The following is a 21,746-nucleotide window of genomic DNA, read 5'->3' as shown; positions in this document are numbered from 1 at the left end:
TTTGCGCTTGAGAAAAATCATCAGAATGGACAGATGGTTGGAGCATTGAGACCCAGTAAGCTCCGAGTTAGGAACAGCCAAGAAGGGAACTCCTAGTTGTTTCTCTGACCAGTGCTCTGAGTGAGTGTTTTTCTTTATGGCACAATCCATATTTATTATTTAATATTTAAATTATTTCAATTGCATGTTTTGATAAATATCTGTTGAAACTTGTCTGTTTATCTTTTTGGTAAAGATTTGGTTTTTTTCCCCTCATACAACTAGTATGAGAGGAGTCCAGTATATATATGCAGGTAGTCTTGAGAATGCATTCATTAGTTTTTCTTAATAGTAATTTAAAACACCTCTCCCAGATTTTAGGAAGATGAAACAATGCAGTTATGCAGAATAAAACCAAGTTTGCCTCCTGGAGTTCTTCCCAATGTAGTAAATCAGGTGTTAGTTACTACATTATCATAACTACTGCTTGTTCCCAGTAGAAGCTGCCTAAATGGTTATTGAACTATGTCGTGAGAGACAACAAATGTGGGCAATTTCAAATCAAAGCCTGAGGGTGTTTGATTCTGAAATGCAACTTCTTATTGAGATGTGTGTTAACAGCATCACATCTTTCAGTGTAATGAGTCTCTAGTTTTACTATTGATGACAACTGTTAAAATGTTGATGGGAGTGGTGTTTAGTGTAAGTATGCTGTAAATTAATACCTTTTGCATTATTACTTCTTGTAAAGTTGAACCACGGTAAGAGTTAGTTTGTCCATTGTTTTATTAAAGTTCGCTATTTCCTGAATTTGGGAACAAATCCAGCTCTTTCGGACTCCTCCACAGAAAAGAATGTTCTGTGCTGCAGTGATTAAACCTTTCTGTGGAAGAAGAGGAAAGTCTTGTTATCATTTTAGGATTTTTCTGGTCTGTCTCTTGCTAGTATTGATAGACTAACTACGTCTCTTCAGCTTGTGTCTTTGTCATTGTATTGTAATTGTCTTTTCAGTCATCTGAATGCTTTTTTTTCTTTTGCTATATTACTTCATTTGTTGTTTTATTAAATTAAATAATTAATTCACAAATTCCAAACATCCACTGTGCTTGTGCAAGCTTTATAACTTTATCTCACTGACCAAATTAGATACAACTGTTCATGTAATCTTAGTTGACTTACATTATGACATTGTAGCTCTGTATTTATTATAAGATTTCCTAAAATACTGTTTTCAGCTTTATCTCAAGGCATATGTGAGGCATATTTGTGTGAGCATGCGTGTGATTTTTCAGGGATGGTGCTGAATCCATCTCATTCTCAGCAGATCAAGTGGGAGTGTAGAGAAATTACAAAGTTTCAACATTGTTATGCATATTATCAGTACTAAAATTTGGTCTTAAAAGTTTAATTTTCCATTTAATATATATTTTCATATTGCTTTTGCTAGGATAATTGAGTAATAAATTAGTAACATTTCTGATTAAATTAAAATTGATTCTTCTGAACGAGTTTTTAATATTTTCGCTGTGGGCAAAGGGTAAGTGAAAAAAGCCTGTAAAATTTCTTAAAAGACAATGTATTTTGGTCTGTAAGATGCATTTCTTTCTTATTTTATTTCTGTAGCCAGTTTAAACATTTCTCACAGGATGTAAAAGGTCAAAATTGTAAAAGGATGAGTCTTCTTTTGATTTTTATATTATTTCCTGAGCCTTACTGTTACTCTTTTTAGAGTTTAGATAAAGCACCCTTATATGCATATAATACAGAAAATTCTGACAATAGCAATGCATTACTGGAAACAAAACGTGTCACAAGCAACCTTTTTTTTTTTTTTTTTTTCCCTAATGGCAATTATGGACCTGTTTTCTGTGGTTCATTGTTTGTCAGACTTCCCTTCTACCTCAGTAATGAAGATTCATCCTGGGGAGAGACTACAGAACCCATGGATTAAACATATCCTGTGGATTGCTAGTATTAGCAGGAAACTTGTAAGAATGACCCACCAAGGGCAGTGCTTTGCTACAGATCTTGTCGTTTTGAGTTATAAATGAAATGAAGATGATATGGTCTGAATTAAGTTTGGAATAGGATTTAGAATTTGACTGAGGATGGATCAGATTTAGATGGTTAGGAGGCATAGGCTTCACAATTCATATCCTGATTATGGAAATGCTAAAAGATCAGGTGTATTTCCAACTGCAAATGTGTTGCTATTCAAGGTGGTGACATGTCTTTTGAAATTATGTGTTAAGAGTCAAGATACTTGCCTTGGAATGTGGCTGGAACCAGATTTTGCAATTGGATACTTGGACTTTGCATTGGGTACTAGCTTTTCCTGATAGTAGGATAATTTCTGGAGATGCATTGTAAATGCCACCAGAGTCCAGTAAAATAAATGAAAACTGAACACAGGAATTAAAATTCTGTAATATATATGCTGAGCGTGAGCTTTTTAGCCTTTACTCCCCCTTCCTTTTCTGATTTTCTCCAATTATCCCAGTGATGTTTCCTTTCATCTTGTCTCTTCTTTTCCTCAGGAAATGTTATACCCTTTGTATAAACTTTGTGTCATATTTATGTCTAGGCTGCTACCAGATGGACTTTCACAAAGGTCTGCTAAAGTCTTTTGGACCTTCAGGTCCAAAAAGTGACCTGAATAGATCCAATTGTAGAATTGGGATCATGCTTGGTAAGAGTGCAGTTTGATCTGTAAGCATTGACCCAACATTAAAGATCATAAAGCCATTTCATTCTGGAACACTGCAGGATGGCATACTAATTGTATTACATGGACTCCAGTTGTACGCTGTCCTGGTTCAACAAGTGGAGCAGTCCCATTTAACTATGAAGTAATGTCTGCCACTCGATTTGTCCTCAGTTGAACTCAATGTACAGGCCTCTTACATAATAAAGTCCAAAATACAAAGAATGAACATGTAGTACAGGTACTTTACAATACAATTTCAAAATTCATGCCGACATTACCCATCCTAAACAGGTTTTAAATATAATGTGCATACATTATAGAGATGTCAGTTTATTTTAAGGTAGGATTAGTTATTTTACCAACTTCCCTGTTACAATGATTTTGATTCATGCAGAGAAACTGCTTCAGTAGACTCATTTCTAAAGGTACTGTAAAATTCATGCTTATGTTAGGGAATGTATGCATCTACAGATGAAACCGTAATATTGCTCTTTTGGTAGATATTTGAAGAGATCTTTCATGTCTATAGCTATTGTGCATTTGCCACCTCATGAGCTTTAATGTGATGTACGGTATGTTACCTCCTTGTATTTGAGTGAATAGACTTAAAATGCTAAAGGCAATTTCAAATGTAAAATGTTGTAAAGAAACTGTCCTTTCTGGTATTTTCTTTTTGAGTAGTGCTTTATGAAATAAATATTTAGGAGAAAAGTGAATGGAAAGATATGTCTCAACAGCTGAAGTTCAGCATAAGCTGGCAATAGAAATAAGATTTTGATCTACATCTAGACAACTCTCTAAGCTGGGAGCAAAATCTGTGTCATGGTCAGCAGTCTTCCCCTACTGTACAGCCACAGAATCACAGAATCAACTAGGTTGGAAAGGACCTTGAAGATCATCTAGTCCAACCATTAACCTAACACTGCCAGTTCCCATCTACACCATATCTCTCAGCGCTATGTCGACCCTACTCTTAAACACCTCCAGGGATGGGGACTCCACCACCTCCCTGGGCAATCCATTCCACTGCCTAATAACCCGTTCTGTAAAGAAATACTTCCTGACATCTAGTCTAAACCTTCCCTGGCGCAACTTGAGGCCATTCCCTCTTGTCCTATCGCTTGTTACTTGGTTAAAGAGGCTCAGTGTGCTGCAAACTGAATTCATAGTGTGGCTTAAAAAAAAAAAAAAAAGGCTGACACATCTTTAAGTTATCTTTTACATGATCTAGTAAATAAATTCCTAAGTGTGTTTCACTTGAAGATACAAGCTGGATGGGAATTCAGCTACTTAGATAATGTTATTTCATTGTAAGAACACTGTGGAGCACCTGTTAAATGTGGATATAATATAAACTCAAACAGGATGTTCCTTCATGTTTCCCTTTTCAGGTGAACTTGATTCTACTTCATAGACAGCTCACTAATGCACACTCCACTTTACCTTTTCTTTCTGCAGCCACAAGATAGCTTCTTAACACGTTGAACTTCCACATTTTTACTTGATAACATTCACATTTAACAAAACTTTGAAACTCCAGCCTTGAGAGTAAAATATTTGTGCTTTTAAAGGTTGAACAGTACTAGAGGAAGAAGAGGATGTGATTGAGTGAATGTGGAGAAAAGAATGTGCTTAGAAACAGCATGTGTAAGGCAATGTGTAGAGTCAACCTGGGTGTGTAAGTATACAGGGTTATGTCAGGGAATGGATGAGTCTTACTGAGTATGCAGAAGGGGCAATACATATTTGTTAAGGGCAGAGGGAGACAAAATTGAATGTTACAGCATAGGAGTAACTAGCATTTTTGTGAATGAATTGTCACTGTGTAAGAGCAGAAAAGTAAGTTAAAAACTTAATTTGAGGAGGAGTAGTGGGTAGCTGGATTACCCTACATAGTGCTAACAAAGAGCAGGTCCTCACTGGGGTGCTGAGAATGAGAGAGAACTGCAGCTGGTAAAGAAAAGACTCATCCAAGGGCTAGAATCAAAGCAAAGAGTGCAATGAAGGTAATGGCTGCTGAGCTAGACAGTTAATCCCCCTAAAGCTAAAATGGGGCACAACAGCTGGACAGAAAAGAGTTCTGTGCTAGAGAACAGAGCAGACCTGTAGCAAGGTCTGCGAGCAAGGAAGGACTCCTGGGGTGTTGAGCATTGGCTGTGGCCTGACACCTGTTGAAGTTTGGAACTTTATTTCTTAAAAGGAAGAAAAAAATGCTACTTCTTACAGGACATAAACATATAAAAAGTTTGGGACTGGGAGAAAACATATAGAATATACATTGAGTCACCTTGCTTTTAAAAAATTCTGTGTTTCTCATTTTCCCTTCTACTTTCCTTTCTTCCCTTCATGCCTGCTTCTTTCTACAGTGATCAGGTTATCCTGGCAGTAAGGAAGTTATATGAGGTGTAACCATTGCTAATAGAAGGACAATTATCTCTGTTTTACTGTGTGGAAGGGCTGGTCTGTTCAAAGATTACTTTAACTTTTATTATAGTTGATTGTACTCCAACGGACAACAGTAACAAAAAAAACCCCAAACAGGAAGCTGCTAATTGATCTATATTTTTAATATTTCATTTGCATTTTATTTACATTTCATTTATTTTAATGCTTCATTGCTCTTCCTCCAGTTCCAGACAGCTTCTCTGAATAGCCTGAATGAGTGTTCATCCTTATGGTATACATCACACATGCATCTTTGAACACTTCCTATAAAAATTCACAGCTTGGAAAAGATGTACAAGTTTTTTTCCTTCACACAGGTTCTCAGTCTTCAAACATTAAGCCGCTCTCTTGAAATATGATATTATGTCTCAGTTACTCCACGGTAGAAAAGCATACAGAATGGTACAGTGTCATCTATGAAAGCCACATCAATCCTATGCTAATAACTACAGCTCATCTACAGGGTGGGTGATCAGTGTAAATGCTGTCCATTCCCCTTTAGGAGATTTCAAGATACAAGTTTTTAGTGGATGGTGTAAGTATGTTGCAGAGCTTGGCAGGGAAAACTGGAGGTTGAATTTTAGATGAAAAAGGCAGAAGTGGTCTGGTGATTATTTTCTTTCTTCTGTGGCTCATGTTGATGAGCTGTATAGCTTAGTATATGTCTGTGGCCTTAATTGTTCTTACTAAAAATTTGAACAAGGCTAATTATTGATTGTGTGTGCAGTCCAGAGATTGGAAGTAGGATCTACTTTCTGCCTTCATCTCTTATTATATGTACTGATGACCTTTATAGTTTGATGACCATGCTGTACTTACCCTTTATTGGTGCTGGATGAAATATTTATTTGATAGTATTGTGCTAATATGTGCAGTAGTATTTTCTGAATGCATTTTTAAAGGAATAGAAGACTTCGAAGTACAAAATTAAATGTATGTAGATAGAAATGTTGTGTAAGTATAATTTGTGTCATCCTGCACCTAAAAGTGTTTAACATTTGGTAACACTTTTCCCCTCCCCACCTCCTACTACAAAATAAATCAGTCCTATTTCTGCATTTTTCATTGTCATCATTGAAAATCTGGAGTATTAGGCCCATGGTGGTTTTCTCACGTTTTTGTACTGGTTTATATTACCCAAATTGTTTCTATATCTTTTACGTAGTAAAATAAATGTGGGTATCATATAAAAGCTCAAGCAAAATTTAGTTTTCCATTCTCAACATTCTCGCATCTGTCTTCAATAATATGTCTTGCCTTATGGATGTAGATGAAGTCTGGAATAACTGAAATGAAGTCTGAGAATTCGATGTAAAAAAAAGAATATTTTCTGTAATTAAAAATAAAATTCCCATATGGGCAAGCAGTTTTAGAACATGTCACTTCAGGACTTCTTATAAGCTCCTTTGAAGGATTTTTTTTTTTTTTTACAAGTGCTTATGGAAACAACAGGATCACTGGTTTATCTAGTAGCATTATTTCTATGACTTTAATGGTAATCTTGTGCACAAATGAGCTAGAAAACGGCTTAAGTAGATCATGTAGACTCACATGAGCCATGATACTGATTTTACTGGTAAGGAATATTTTCAAACAGTAACCCAGGCCAGACTGGCCTGTGTAAATCCTAAATGATTGTTTTGCAATGGTAAAGTAAAACTAACCATTTTTACTTTGTTTTGAAATAGTATATCCTCCTCAGCTCTTCCAGCAGTGGAAACATCTCAAATTGCCTGCTACTGTGCAGAAGAGGACTGAAGTAGTTGCAAGTTAACCTCCCTCCCTGACCCTCGCTGTTGCTCCTCAGCTGTTTTCTAGAACAAAATGGTTGTCATTTGGGAACAGGTAGGCAGTGAGTTCTAGGCTGATCTGAAAGTAAGGTGAAGTGGAACTATAGAAAGAATTCCTGAAAACTAAAGTAACAAGAGTTACTTGAAGAACTACAAGAAAAAGAATGAAACAGATAGGAAAGGCAGGTATGATGAAAGGGAAAGGTGGGTATGAATGGCAAAAAAACCCCAACCCAAAACAAAGATGCTTTTATGGTGCATACTAGCTGCAGCTAGTAAAAATTTGCCCATCTGAATTAAGATTTTGGTCTTTAGATCAATGAAAGCATGTTTGCTGCTGCTGCCAACTACAATTTTGGGAACCTCATTGCATATTTCCTCCTTAACAAAGAGCCGACATTTTGTTCATAATAATGACTAAACAGAACACCTCTGAAAATGTGCTTTAGTTTTTTTATGCTCTTGGATTTTTGTTACACAGAAGTAATGTGTAGAGTTGCAGTAAGAAAATATAAATCTTTTCAGAAGGGGAAAAAAGTTCATTTCATATGCTGTACATAAACAGGTTTAAAATCATGTTGTCTTCAGGAGGAACACAAAACATCCAGTTACTTACATGACACTTCTATGACCTGGTAGATTAAACAACATTAATTCCCATTATTCATTGGTGAGAAACGAATATTTGCTTATCTGCAAGCTGGACATGTCAGTTTATGTGTCTAATGATACCTGTACTTTGGTACAACATTTCTAATAGATGCAGAAAATAAAGCAGGTATTTTTCTGTATTGTTTTATCAGACAATTGTTAACTGTTCTGATGTGCTTACACTATACCAAGTTGTTGTAAGCCAGTGGCAAGGCCTGTAGACTTAGGCATTCCCGTGTTCAGGAATTTTCATACTGAAGCATCACTTTCAAGGCACAACACTACAAGCTTACAATAACCTCCCACAGATCAAACCATGTAATTCAAGTGCATCTCCTAGAGTATCACTCTTCATATTTTTTTTCCATAATTAGTTTGCAGGGTGGAAACCTCTTCTAGGATGGGGGAGGTTTGGTTTCACTTGTATCTTCTAGTTATCAGATATAGGCTATTCTAGATACAGGCTCAAAAATGCTAAAATATAGTTTATATCATAATAGTCCTGCCTTGGAGTAGAGGAATGGATCAGATGACATTTTAAGTTCTACTTTTTCAAGTCCTTGTCATAGAAAGAAAGATTTTTTTCCTGATTCTTTGCCCTTGGGAGCAGGATAGTCTGACCAGTAGCTATGTCTCATTTATACAAAAGGAGATAAATTGTCAGTCAGCTGTCACTGCTGAAGATCTGTGGTGACACTGTGGCATGCAAAAATAAGTGGTGTCTATGGTGGTATGTCCCTAAACCATTTAAGACTTTAAGCATTAAAAGTAATATAAGTACTGGTTGTCATTTTGCACATTTCTCTCTGTTTCCATAACAAGAAGAATTTCTACTCTGAATCAGGGTTTCTTAGCATAAAACCTGGTTTTGGAATGTATTTCTGCTAATATGCTGGAGAATAAGACTCAGCATGTGCTAGCATTCTCAATTTTCTTTGACATTCATGATTTCTAGCACAGTTGCTTTTTTCTTTTTTTTTTTTTTTTTTTTTTTTAATGAATATCAGATCTTCATAATGCCAGTAAGGATGTCCCATTGCCAAGCAAAAAAAAAAAAAAAATTCCCAGGAAGCAATAAATGGATTTGATGTATTTTTTTTACACTCTTTTTACTCTTAAAGTAACTTGAGTAGCATGCAGGGTTTCAGAACAAGATGTGGTATGTGTTTATTTTGGTAATAGCTGCCATATGCTATTTTTCTTCTTTCTTCAGTCATCTCCTCTCATGAGGGGGGTTGAATACTAACAGAACATAACTCTAAAGAGAGTCACCTTAAATACATTCCCCTATGTTATTATAAACTGATGCAATCAAACTGCTTGACAGCCAAGGTAACTATACACAAATACATTTTGCATATAAAATAGCTGTTAAACATAACACAAATGTAGAGTCTTAAAGCTAGTTTTCAAAGATGTCTGAAAGAAAGAGGGGGAGAATAGGGGTTTCCTTAATATTGGGCTATGCTGTCAGAATTTCTGAAAGAGCTATGATAATATAGTGGTAACCAGCCAGTGCTGTCACTTACTATTAAAAGCCATACATAATGATAGACCTCTTGATATATCTTTTTCTGCTGACTATGTGGTTAGTCCTTACAAAATGAACATGAGTCATGCCTGAGACATGCATGTATTTTCCCTCCTTTCTGCTGAAAAGATATTGAGGCAGACACAGTGTAGTACAAAAGCTTCTTACTGCTGTTGGAGGGCAAAGGCAGTAAAACTGAGACTGACAAATGTATTTAGGAGCCTGATTCCCATTGAAATCAATAGGAATTGGGTGCTTAAGGGCACTTGCAAATGTGGGTCTGACTTCTGGCTAGGCTGCATAACAATGTTATTGGGAGGAACCATGGATGGGATGGGATCAACCAGCACGTTTTGGGTTCCACTTCCATCTTCATGTTGGTCCTACCCATTGTTCGAACAGTGCTACTCAGCCCTCGGACCACCATCAGTGATGAGTTTGCCGACAGCTTGTTCTTTGTGACAAGTTGAGCTTTCCATTGACAGTAGCCCACAGCAGACTCCTTAGTTTCTGTGTGTCCTTTTGATTCCTGCATCAGCCACAGATGTCTCTGTGATGATGTATGTTGTTTCTCGCTTTTTAACTTAAAAAGATAGTCCTTTCTGCAACCAGTAGCATGCATTTTGCATTTGTATTTAAGACAGGGAAAGATTCCATACTTTGGAAAGCTGCTTATTTCTTGGGTTGTTTTGTTTGTTTTATGTTTGTGTGCAATTAAATCTAAATGTCCCTTCTCCCCTATTCAAAAAAAAAAAAAAGTTTTAATCCTGAATTTGTGTGGTAGCATGTTTTGTAGCTGTAGTTGTTGCAAAGGTGAGGTGAAATTTAATGTAAAACATGCTCAGTGTTTATATCTACTGTCACTACATTGTGCAAACAGCCATCAATGTCTTCTGAACTGCAGTCAGCCTTGAAGAGTTTCTTGTGGTGCTGCCCAAGCAAGAGGTTCTGCAGATGGAAGTTGTAGCAGAAGCTCCCAGCCTTTGCCTTCAATCTTGAGGTAGAAACTGAAGACAGAATTTGCTTATTGGCAGATAAAAAATCAAAACCATTGAGAACAGCCTGGATATATTTAAAACAAATTTGTATTGTAACAGATATGGATGTATGAAAAGTGATATGGAGGCAGTAACTCTTCCAACAGTGCCATTCTGCATGGGATGTGTGCTCAGGGTTAGGTGATAGGAAGACGGCTGTGCTATTTTGTAGCTTCTTCCCTCTGCATCTACAGGATGGCCTCTTGATTATTGCTTATAAAAGCATTAGAACTGAAACTGAGTAGCGGATGAAAATCCCAGAAATTCTAAGACGTTTTTAAGTTTTAGCATTTTGTTACCCTTGGTTCTCTCCTTGATGCTTGGGTCACCAAAGTATTTTTTTGAAAACAGTTTCTCAGTGGGGCTGCATATGTGTATAATATGTTATAGTTTACCTTAAATATATACCTGCACTGCAAAGTAAAATTACACATTGCTATGATGTAATATATTGCTTTCGGAAAAAGGTCAAAAGAGAAAATTTACCTTGGCAGACTAATAGAAGTTTCTCATGGTTTAACTGCTTCCCCTCAAATTTCAGTATAATTTGACTTCATAAGATCATTAGGTTAGGCAATCAAAATGTGGTGTAGTGAATGTCTAGCATCTCTTCATTTTGAAATAGCAGTCTTCAGGGTGTCTTGGAAGTTTGGCACAGTTTATGCTGAGATAGATGTAATTCCCAAGATGTTTCTCTGATTTTCATGTCATTTACTCCTTTACAATGTTCTTCCAACTGTGAGCCATAGTTTCTAATAAAACCTACCCTACTCACAAGAATTTAGTGTCTCAAATAGTTGAGAAGGCAAATTGCCAATATAGGTGTTTATGTGAGTTCAGAGAATTAATGACAACTACCTGTGACTATCTACATTACAGTGAACAGGTAGTTGTGACAGCAACATGTATAGATACTGCTTTGCAAATACCGATCTAGCTAGCCTAGGCAACAGCACTGAAATACAAGATTGAATTTGGCTTCAGCTGTACAGATCTGGGCAGTATCCTGGTAGTGTGTGGTAACTGAAGCCTCTGTGGTGCTACTTTGCTTATAGCTAATGGGTTTTGTCATAAGTCAGCTTCAGTCCTACTTTTGACTGCAATTTATAAGTAGCCTGAAACTCATTCTGAAGAAAGAGGAGATGCTAATACTAATGAGAAGGACTAATCTGAAGAAACAAACCATTCAAGATGAAAGAGGTGATGTTGCATCTTGTGACTACTTGCTTGATCTTACAACTGCTTTCTTGACAGGGAAGCACTAATGTTGCAGCATTAGCAGCCAGATCACATCTGTCTGGCTTTTGGTCTCAGCTTGACAAAGAAGCTGTGTATATATGCAGTTCATATAGACCATCCAACTATTTTCTTTGTCTTTTTCATCTCCAGACTAAACTAGTTTCAGCATGCTTTGTGTCAGCTATTATTACTGTCATTATTGCACTCATTGTCATTAATGCCACATATATGAATCAGGTTCCAGGAGCTCATGAGATTTAGAAAAAAATCCACATGCACCTGACTTCTGTTTGCTTCCCAAGGTTTTGACTCACTTGAGGTTCACATTTTTAAACTCTTCTTTAGAAGGATGAACTCCATTATAAATACCTTTTAAAAAGGCCAATGCCCTCATGGCTTCCAAGAACAATGTAAGAATCTGGGTTTGAATCCCCTCAGCTGAGTAGTACTTCCTCCCTGAGTATGCCATGTAAAAGGTGGCGGATGCTACCTTCTGCTTTGATAGTGCTTCTAAGTGAAAGTGTATGTTATACCCAGTGTTTTAATCTGGTCTTGGTGTGGCACTTGTACTACAAGCCTGTCCATTGGGCTGATCAGCAAAGTGCAGGCCTCATAGCTTGTGATCAGTAGGCATGAGACAGGCCCTTGAAATGCTCAGCTAAACCAAGATCTTGGCATGCAGAGTAGCAGAATGTCCGGCACTCAGCTAACTTCACTGGTGAGAGTTAAAGCACCAATGATTTTCAGGTGCCAGAGCTCTGAAAGCAGGCTTATATTTATAAATACAAATGTTACTCAGTGCAGAGCCAGTTGGTATGAAGTAACAAGTTACTCTGCCTCGGTAGGTCTGTATGCTCTGCTTTTAGTATGTGGTAGGCACAACTAATTTGAGTGAGTGTACTCCATAGTGAAGGGAGCTGAGCTGCTGTGAGTTACACTGCATTTTTTTGTTGACTTGCTCAGCCAGTTGCTGTAGGTCAGCTGAGGTGTGATACTTGATTAGTTTCCAGCAATTCGTTTGAACCTTTGAGCTTTCAGACACCTAAAAATGCCTGTGGATGTGGCACTAATGATGTAGAAGCAACTTATCTGAAAGTTATTTCATCTACTAGTTGATCAGAGAAGACACTTAAGCCTACATTTGTATGAGAGGGGAGCAGCTGGCAGGGCATTTTTCCACACTGCTCTGGAACTTGCACTTCCCCCGATACCAAAATAGTTCTGGGACATGCTGCAGTGGCCCACTTGTTTTTCTTAGCAGTAAGGGATTGGGAGGTTTCTGGTGGAAGATTGTAAATATATCTTTTCAGCTGTTGGGCTATGTTTATGATCAAGTAAAAGGGAGCTACTGCTTTTGTATATCTTTATAACTGACACACTAAAAATATAATCTCAAGCAAAGGGTAAGTGTCCCTTTCTTTAGAGTAACTGTATTTGTATGGAGTGCCAATGAAAAATCATACATGAGAAAGGATGCACATCTATTTTCCTGAGAACTAGCAGAATGTGTAGCAGTGTATATATATCAAGATACCAAGGGTAAAATTTGCTAATGAATTGAGGGTAAGTTCCCAGTGAACTGATATTTACTCTGTAATTTTAGCTACAGTAAGTCTACCTAATATTGGATTGCCATTTGCTTCCTTCCGATAAACATACATAATCACTCTTAAGTAGCAAACTATTTGAGGGTGGAATTGTGGCTACAAAACAGAAAACGGGAATTATTTTTTCAGGTTATTTTAGTTCTGTAGACTTTATTACTTACAGACAAAATATATTACTTCCCACCACTCTTCACGTCATGTATTTGCTCAATAAATGGAAGACAGGAGGAATGATGGTGGTAGGGGTTTGAAAATAGGCTTTCACATATTAATGGCTGTAATGGCACGATAAATGTCAGGACAGAAATGAAGTCTTATTGTAAGCAATGTACCTGCAAATAGGAGTAAAGAGCACAAAACTGCCAGTGGATTGCTCAGTATAAGAGAGTAATTTCTCCCACTTTGTTTTATAACTCTCTTACCTCACTCTCCTTCAAAATTTTAGGGAGGGTGGGCAGAAAAATGTAATATTACAAGGCTGTTCTAACACTACATAGAAGATGATGAGCTTGTATCTCATGAACAAATATATCCCAAGCTTCAAGATGCCAGGGGATCATATTTCATTTACATCATAAGTTATAAGTGATCTCTGCATTAGCTTTTCCACTCCTTCCATCACCTTCTACCTTCCAAAATTCTTCTAAATAGATTACATCTCTTTAGAGTTATATTTGCTTTGCTAATGGCTATTTTTAGCTTATCAAATGGCCCGCTCTACTGCTGAAGCTCTGTTTCAGTGTCTTCTCTAATTTAGAAACTTAGAATGGACATTTCAAAGCCCCAAAGTCCCATTTTCATAAGCGACTGATGAACCTAAGTCACTTCTGCTACTTTTGAAAATTTTAACCCATACCTTTTTTTTGTATTTACAGAGAACTAGGTACAAGCAGAGAACAAGTTTGAAAATTTTTCTCATAAGCATGATTTAAAATGCAGATTTACTGTTTGTTTAAAGAAAGCCAAACTCACCTACACTTTGCTGAGTAGTTTGGTACGTGCTGGACTAACCTGAATCAGATGCTATCGTGGCTAAGATCTTTCTACTTCTTAGGACACCTTACAGAGGCTGCTGAAGATTTCCTGAGAAAAGCAGTCCACAGCATCAGAGATTGCGCATGGGTGGAAATACAGCCATAATAAAAAGGCTTCAATTGATTTTTGCCTGGAAGCAAGATCTTAATGAAATGGCTGCAGCCAGCATCACATAGCCCTATGATTGTGATGAGGCTGCAGAAAGGTGCCTCACATCTGTTACCCACAGCAGTATGGACTGTAAGCACAGTGCAGGTAAGCACTTAGTGTTCTGTAGTATTAATTTCTCCCATTTAGTCTGGCCGGAGTAATCAAATTATCTGTTACCTACAAAGAGTGAGGAAAATGTTTACAATAAACAGAACTGAGAGGAAGGCATTAATATAATTTTTTTTGAGGAATAATGTATACCATTCTGCCCTTTCATGTTCATGAAGGATGAATTAAAACTGGAACAGGTGCTATGAGGTTGATCACAGGAATGTACCATGTATTATAAGAGCCCATAAAAGCTTTGTTTTCATGCACTAAATAAGCCCACATCTCTATAAATACATGTGAGGGGAAAATATGCTTAGGCTGAAAAACAATGCGGGGATAAGAACACGTGGGTGTGAACTAGGCTAAAATAAATTAGAGTAAGGTTTTTAAAACCACCTAACCTTCAAGTAGGAGGTGTGAGAATGGGAGCCCTAACTTCATTTAGGACTGATTACTTTAAGAAAGCAACACTTCAACATTGAGATGACAAGATTGAGTTGATTCTTTTCCATCCTCTTCCCATGTAGCTTTTACAAGGAGAAACGGTTACTAAAATGTTAGCAGTAACTCTGTTCTAGAATTCACAGAATGCTTGAGGTTGGAAGGAACCTCTGGGGATCATCCAGCCCAACTCTTGCTCAGGCAGGGTCATCTAGAGCAGGTTTCTTAGGGCCATATCCAGCTGTGTTTTGAATATGTCCAAGTGTGGAGACTTTATAACCTCTCTTGGCAACCTGGTCCATGGTTTGTTCACCCTCACAGAGTAAAAAAAATGGTTTTGTCTTCAGATGGAATTTCATGTGTTTTAATTTGTGCCCATTGCTTCTTACCCTGTCACTAGGCACTACTGAGAAGAGTCTGGCTCCCTCTTCTTCATTCCTTCTTATCTGGTATTTATACACATGAATAGGATCCCCCTGAGCCTTTTCTTCTCTGGGCTGAACATTTGCAGCTCTCTCAGCCTCTCATGTCAGATGCTCCAGCCGCTTGATCATCCAAGTTGCCCTTTGCTGGACTTACTCCAGTAAGTCTCTGCCTTGTGCCAGGAAGCCCAGCACTGGACCCAGCACTCCAGCTGTGTATCATCAGGACTGAATAGAGGGGAAGGATCTTCTGCCTTGACCTGCTGGCAATGCTGTTCCTAATGCAGCCCAGGAGGCTCTTGGTCTTCCCTGCTGCAAGCGCACATTGCTGGCTCATGGTCGACAGGTTGGTTGGAAGGACCCCAAGGTCCTTTGCAGAGCTGCTTTCCAGCTGGTTGACCCCCAGCCTGTACTGGACCCTGGGATTATTCATACCGAGGTTCAGGACTTCTCATTTCCCTTTGTTGAGCTTCATGAGGTTTTTCTCGGCCTGTTTCTCCTTCCTGCTGAGGTCCCCCTGGCACCCATCTAGTGTATTAGCCATTCCATCCAGCTTTGTATTAATCTGTGAACTTGCTGAGGGTGTACTCTGTCCCTTCATATAAGTCATTAATGAGAGTGGTAGACAGTAGTGACCCTGGTATTGACCCGTGGGGTACACCACCAGTGACTTCCCTCCAGCTGGACTTTGTGCCACTGTTCACAACCCTCTCAGCCTGGCCACTCTTGTTTTCAGTCCACCTCACTGTCCACTGATCTAACCTGTACATTGTCAGCTTGTCTATGAGCATGTTAAACAGACACAGTATCAAACGTCTTACTAAAGGTTGCAAAGGGTTTCAATAAGTTGCCAATAAATGACTGTTAATAGCACTTAGGCAAATTGGAGTAACATAAGGAAAGTAGTGAGGGTAGGAGAGATGTGGCAACCAGAAATAAAACCCTAGTAAAGATAAAAGTAAAGATCCTTATGTTTTTCAGAGCAAGAACTGAACAGACTGATTCCACAAATGATCTAGTGTACTTTGCACAACAGCTTGTACACCAACAGGTGTTGCCTCTAAAGTAGTTTCTATAGAAATATATAGAATAGAATTAATAAAATTATATATTACAGTTACAACACATTACTTGTAGTATATACAAAAAGTTGATTGCTGTTATTGGTATTAGGCTGTTTCCAGCAGTTGAGTATGGTGAAAAATAAAAAATCAGTGCCCTTTTAACAGCTATTTTTCATATTCTGTCAATGCTGCCATTTGCAACTTAAATGAATGCTCTGTCTGTCCAGTGGATAAAGGTGACTTTTGGAAACAGGATTCCTGGATATTTAAATTACAGGAAGAGAAATCACACAATAAGAGGGAATGATTGTAGGGAGGTCAAAGGGAGTAGACCAATAATGCAGAGTTATATTTGATTCTGCAGGCAGTTCAAAAACACCCTTAGGGTATGAGTGCCCTGTAGTCCTGTGTTAACTGTGATCTACTGATGACTCTAAAGTCAGATTTCCAGGTTTAAGTGTTTAAGCATACATTTATGCCTGTATGAAGAAGCAATAATAACAGTATTCTAAGAGAACACCAAATAAAGCAGTATCTTAATTAAAGAGAATGTAATTATTCTACAATAAACATATTTAATCCTTTTCTATCAGAAATGATGTGGATCAAAGTTAGTAGATGATGCAAACTTCTTTAAGTTTTACCAAAGCATTTTAATTAAAAAGCAAAATAGATCTTAGCTTTTTAGAGAACCTAGTGCTGCCAGTTTCAAATGCCATACTACAAGGCATGAACAGGTGTTCATCTTTCCAAAGCAAAATTAAAGAAGCACAGCTGTATGCAGTATGCCATTTTAAAATAGGCTTTCTGTGTAGTTTGAACGATGTTTCAAGCTTACTCCATTATATTTTAAGAGGAACAGCTTCTCAAATGAGTTTATAAGTGTTTTTTTTTAACACATGCAGTTTTGGTGAAGTTTGCATAAATACTCTTTTTAGCTGGAAAACAATTTTACTAATTCTCAGACATACAGACTATTCTTTAGTAAAAATAGGCCCTTCCAGCTGAGGTACTTAATGCTGGAAGAAAAGACAGTCTCAGTCACTCCTTCCAAGAAGAGGAAAAAAATGCTTACAAATTCAGTTCAGATGCTCAAATTATGTCATCCTGAGCTTGATGTCTTGAGGCCTAAACAGGCTTTTAGCTGACAGCAGTGCAGATATGTATTATGACATTCCTGTTCCCTGAAAAACTTAAAACAAGAGGGAAAGCCTGTAGACTCTGAGAAAGCTTGCAAGCTATGCTCACAAAATAGCATGTAAAACATTCATTAGGCCACAGTTAGCCCTTAGCCTGTCTAAGCCACCAGAGGCATAAATGAGAAGTGATAGCATGCCATCACTATCCTGGAAATGCCTCTAATTAAGGGGGAGAAAAAAAAAAAAAGAGAAGAGATAATTACCCAAAAGATAAGCTTAGGTTTGATTATCAAAGTTCATATAACAAGAGCTGTCTACTCAAGGCAATGCTAATAGGACTTATAGTTTCTGCATGTACTATTCAGCAAGGAAACATCCACCAATATTTGCCCAAGTCATCACTATACTCCCACTCCCCAGGCCAGAAAACACACATGCTCTAAATAATATTTCAGAGATGGTGAAGCTTTAAAGTTACTAACCCCAAGTAGTCTTCAAAATATCCTTCTCCCACCCAAGCTACATTTCCTATTTGGAGTTTAATAAGGCCATAATGGGAAAACTACTTCTTGCAGCCAAAAGAACAGTTATAGGTTACCTTAAATTTAATATACTAGTCATTGTTAACATTTAAGTGATAAAATGTTTATTTTTGTGTGTGTTACATACCACAGGAATACTACTTTTTAATTAATCTGATGTAATTCTACTCTACTGAGTCATTCTTTTAAATCTTTAGTTTGAACAACCTGTTTTAAAGCAATAAGCTCAATAAACAAAAATATCTGAATTCATAGCTGAACTCATGTTTTACCCAGCTAGCCTACAGCTACACCTGACTGGATCATGGTCTTAGCATTTATCCTAAAATCTGAGGTGGCATAGAAATACTGATGAGAGTGGTGGTTTTCAGAACTGACCTGTTGGTGGGCCATAGGTAAAACCATGAACAGCAGGTAATGCAAAAAGATTTGGTTATAACAATTACCTGAAAATGTCTTTTGGAGTGCTGAGATTTAAAAGGGCTGTAGACCAGATTCTCTCTGGTGTAGGTGGATATCAGAAATACCTCCTCAGAACAGTGTTAATGTGGGAAGAATAAGTAGGTGGGAAGAATATCCATCTCTATTGATCTAAACAACACAAAAGTTGAATAGCTACATTTTTCTACCAGAGCTACACCAAAACTCAAAGATTTGAAGAGTCAGAGGACTAACTTACATTGTACTTACTTTGATGGTATTTCTATGTGCTCCATATAACTGTGTGGTAACTGCTTTTTAAATGAAAATTATTTCAGTGAAGGTGCAAGTATTACTGAGTATGTGTGTATCTCTAACAGATCCCTTAAAAATGGATGTCTTAACTCATGTCAGAATTAGCCAATCCTGTAACCATTAAAGTAGAAACCAAAACTCTCACTAACTTGTAAAATGAGGTGGTTAAAGAGGATTTCTGAAAGGCTTTAAATGATAAACATGATTCAATTTACATTTTAAGTATAATATTTTCATAAACGTGTTTACTAATTACCTAGAACCTTCACAAGTGTTTGCGTAATAATCTGTACGAACTTTTAAAAGGATATTGAATAATAGGAATAGAAAGCTTTCTTCAAAATGCTAGCTTGTTACAAGTTGAAACTTGGAGAGAAACTTAAAGTTTGATTTCTTATGCTGATGTGTCTCAAAGAACTAAGACCTGCAGAAGGCAAACAGTATTTGGTAAATTTCCTTATTAAGTTTGAATTATTCCTTTAAAAATTAGAATAGATTTTCCAGGAATTACTTCATCTTTAAGGGCTGCAGATTATATTGTTACCTTTAGAAATTTAGCATGTGTAAATGGTCTCTCTAGGCAGTTTGGTCATAGACACCTCATGTTTCCTCACCAGTTAGTGAATGGCTTCAAGGCAATCATGAAGCTTACCCTAGTTTTTGACAATCTGGCTACTGTAGAAAATCCATCTCATTTTTAGCCTCAGCCAGTGCATCCTGGAAATATGTTCTTTCAGATTTTCTCCTAAAATAAGCGGAATTTCTTTTGCCACATTATGAAAATGGATTCCTGAAACATCTTGCTGCCTTAAAGGTGGTAGACTAGTTTCTCTAAGTCAGCAGTTGTTTTCATGTCTCTTTTTTCTCCTAATGGTCTTGATCAAATTGATTCAGTTACTGATGGGATCTAAATCAGAACAAATTTGGGAAGGTGAGAGCTTTCCTAGCTTTAGGATCCTGAAGAGAGAACATCTAAGTTGGAGTTCATTGCAGCGGGGATCATAAACTGTAACTCAGCTGGATGGAACCATTTCACTGTTGAATATGTCTGTCCAGTACAAATTTTACAGGATAACAATAATTATCATAAAATCTGCATTAATGCTAATTGTAAATACTGTAATGTTTACCACAGAGAACAAATGATTAATTTTGCTCATGTGGCTTGCAAGGTCAACTTTTCTATGACATTGTTGAGTGCACTCTCAGCAAGTTCACTGATGACACCAAGCTGTGTGGTGCAGCTGACACGCTGGAAGGAAGGGATGCCAACCAGAGGGACCTGGACAGGCTTGAGAGGTGGGTTCGTGCAAACCTCATGAAGTTCAACAAGGCCAAGTGCAAGGTCCTGCATGTGGGTTGGGCAACCCCAAGCACAAATACAGGTTGGGTGATGAGTGGATTGAGAGCAGCCCTGCAGAGAAGGACTTGGGGGTATTGGCATATGTAAAACTGAATATGAGCCAGCAACGTGCGCTCGCAGCCCAGAAAGCCAATTGCGTCCTGGACTGCATCAAGAGAAGTGTGGCCAGCAGGTTGAGGGAGGTGATTTTCCTCCTCTACTCCACTCTTGTGAGACCCCACCAGGAGTACTGTGTCCAACTCTGGGCCCCCAACATAAGAAGGACATGGACCTGCTCGAGCAGTTCCAGAGGAGGTCAATGAAGATGATCAGGGGGCTGGAGCACCTCCCTTGTGAGGACAGGCTGAGAGAGTTGGCATTGTTCAGCCTGGAGATGAGAAGGCTCCAGGGAGACCTTATAGCAGCCTTCCAGTACCTAAAGGGGGCCTACAGGAAAGATGGGGAGGGACTCTTTATCAGCAAGTGTAGTGATAGGATGAGGGGTAATGGTTTTAAACTGAAAGAGGGTAGATTTAGATTAGGTATAAGGAAGAAATTATTTCCTGTGAGGGTGGTGAGACACTGGAACAGGTTGCCCAGAGAAGTTGTGGATGCCCCCTCACTGGAAGTGTTCAAGGCCAGGTTGGACGGGGCTTTGAGCAACCTGGTCTAGTGGAAGGTGTCCCTGCCCATGGCAGGGGGGTTGGAACCAGATGATCTTTAAGGCCCCTTCCAACTCTAACCATTCTATGATCTATCTTTCTATGATTGTTACAATATTTCTGGCGGACATCATGGAAATTTTTGTGTTTTTGCTTGTATCCTAGTATAGGCGTAAGAAATGGGATCTATAATTGATTGGTTTCTTATTGCTCTTTGCATACAAACCCCACTGCTACCTTAAGGCAGGCACTGGCTCTTCTGTTATTTCAACAGAGTCCACATTTTAATCTATATATATCATCACTGCATTTGAGTGCTGTCCTGTAGTCCTTTGGGTAATCTGCCTACACATCTGTCCTGTACTTTATCTCTCTCATCCTGTCCTGAGGGGGTGAAGATGATCTGCCAAAGTGTTTAATTTGTTTGGTTGGTTTGTTTTGCTGTACATGTCTTGCTATGAATATATTAAAGAAGGCATGGCCAAAATTGTTACAGGTTCATCAATGTACTATAGTTTCTGTAGGGAGGATTCCAGGGTAACTGTAGCTTCCTTGTGCTAACTTGTTGGTTTGACAGCAATTACATTTTCTTGTCTCCCATACTTTTTCATTAATAAAGTCCCTCTTAATAAACTATAAATTTAAAGTACTTTCTAATGTATAGCTTTTCTCTTGAAGATAGAAGAAGCTGAAGACACAAAACTTTTCCAATAAATTAAATGTTGAGCATTAAATGTTGTGGGAAAATGGGAGATCAGATGCCTCATCTGAATCCTTTATGTGGTTCAGCACTAGATTTTGTTTAGACTATTCTTTTTAATTTTCTTTGGATAGACTTTTGAACCCCCCAAAAAAGTTAAATCATAATCAGTACATTCCCACAAAGTGTCTTATTCATTGGATTAGTAAACAGCAACAAAACCCATCTTTTCAGAGAACTTTCAAATGCCCTGATTCACCACTTAGTTTTCCAGCAAGGTAGTTTTATTGTTGGGACTGCAAAAGGCAAAATCCTAGTGTAAAACATAAACAATGACTTACCGTTTTTGGTAGTACATTATATTTGTCCTTTTGATTTGTACTAATGTACAGCCTATAAAGCTTCTTCTGGACGGTG

At 37.9% G+C, this 21,746-nt stretch overlaps 1 long non-coding RNA gene across 1 annotated transcript in view; it reads left to right on the top strand.

Annotated features, from left to right (window-relative positions):
* The window catches only part of LOC141943754 (uncharacterized), a 125,191-nt gene continuing 103,445 nt past the window's right edge, over positions 1-21,746 (top strand). Inside the window, exon 1 of the long non-coding RNA XR_012629045.1 lies at positions 1-120. This is a non-coding gene — a long non-coding RNA (uncharacterized LOC141943754). The remainder of the gene's footprint in view (positions 121-21,746) is intronic.

Source organism: Strix uralensis, chromosome 5 (genome assembly GCF_047716275.1).
Source record: "Strix uralensis isolate ZFMK-TIS-50842 chromosome 5, bStrUra1, whole genome shotgun sequence".
NCBI lineage: Eukaryota > Metazoa > Chordata > Aves > Strigiformes > Strigidae > Strix > Strix uralensis.
This window is presented reverse-complemented; position numbering and strand designations above follow the sequence as displayed.